A 1,023-nucleotide genomic window follows, 5' to 3' on the forward strand; every position below is an offset into this window, starting at 1 on the left:
GGGGTGGAAACCGTGGTAAACTCGTCTCCGTGTTTGAGGGGGGGGAGTAAGTAGTATATATAGGGCATTATCCATTATTAGGCAACGGTTGTAATGGTAGTAAGAATGGCAATCATCTTTGCAGTGGACCTGGGAGTGGCAAGCATAAGGGACGAAGGCGGGGGTAACATGTTGGATGCGATCATACCAGCACTAAAGCACCGGATCCCATCAGAACTCCGAAGTTAAGCGTGCTTGGGCGAGAGTAGTACTAGGATGGGTGACCTCCTGGGAAGTCCTCGTGTTGCATTCCCTTTTTAATTATTTTTTGCGCCTCGTGACAAACATATGGCATGTGCGCGATATATATTAACCCCGTTATATTATTTTTGACATTTGCGATATGTTTTAGCTCGCTGCTCATTGGTCACGCGTCTAGAGGCGGCTTTGTGGCGCGAGGAGCGCGTTCTGAAAGGGGTAAAAAAATACGTGTTGCTGCGGTATAGAGGGAGGGGTGGAAACCGTGGTAAACTCGTCTCCGTGTTTGAGGGGGGGAGGAGTAAGTAGTATATATAGGGCATTATCCATTATTAGGCAACGGTTGTAATGGTAGTAAGAATGACAATCATCTTTGCAGTGGACCTGGGAGTGGCAAGCATAAGGGACGAAGGCGGGGGTAACATGTCGGATGCGATCATACCAGCACTAAAGCACCGGATCCCATCAGAACTCCGAAGTTAAGCGTGCTTGGGCGAGAGTAGTACTAGGATGGGTGACCTCCTGGAAAATCCTCGTGTTGCATTCCCTTTTTAATTATTTTTTGCGCCTCGTGACAAACATATCGCATGTGCGCGATATATATTAACCCCGTTATATTATTTTTGACTTTTGCGATATGTTTTAGCTCGCTGCTCATTGGTCACGCGTCTAGAGGCGGCTTTGTGGCGCGAGGAGAACGTTCTGAAAGGGGTAAAAAAATACGTGTTGCTGCGGTATAGAGGGAGGGGTGGAAACCGTGGTAAACTCGTCTCCGTGTTTGAGGGG

At 48.0% G+C, this 1,023-nt stretch overlaps 2 non-coding genes across 2 annotated transcripts; both read left to right on the plus strand.

Annotated features, from left to right (window-relative positions):
- Positions 1 to 173: 173 nt before the first annotated feature.
- LOC123178981 (5S ribosomal RNA) lies at positions 174 to 292 on the plus strand. The gene has a single exon (XR_006490009.1). It is a non-coding gene; the product is annotated as a 5S ribosomal RNA (ribosomal RNA).
- A 373-nt stretch (positions 293 to 665) lies between these two features.
- LOC123178982 (5S ribosomal RNA) lies at positions 666 to 784 on the plus strand. The gene has a single exon (XR_006490010.1). It is a non-coding gene; the product is annotated as a 5S ribosomal RNA (ribosomal RNA).
- Positions 785 to 1,023: the final 239 nt, after the last annotated feature.

The sequence above is a fragment of the Triticum aestivum genome, unplaced genomic scaffold, assembly GCF_018294505.1.
Source record: "Triticum aestivum cultivar Chinese Spring unplaced genomic scaffold, IWGSC CS RefSeq v2.1 scaffold99007, whole genome shotgun sequence".
In the NCBI taxonomy this organism is placed as follows: Eukaryota; Viridiplantae; Streptophyta; class Magnoliopsida; order Poales; family Poaceae; genus Triticum; species Triticum aestivum.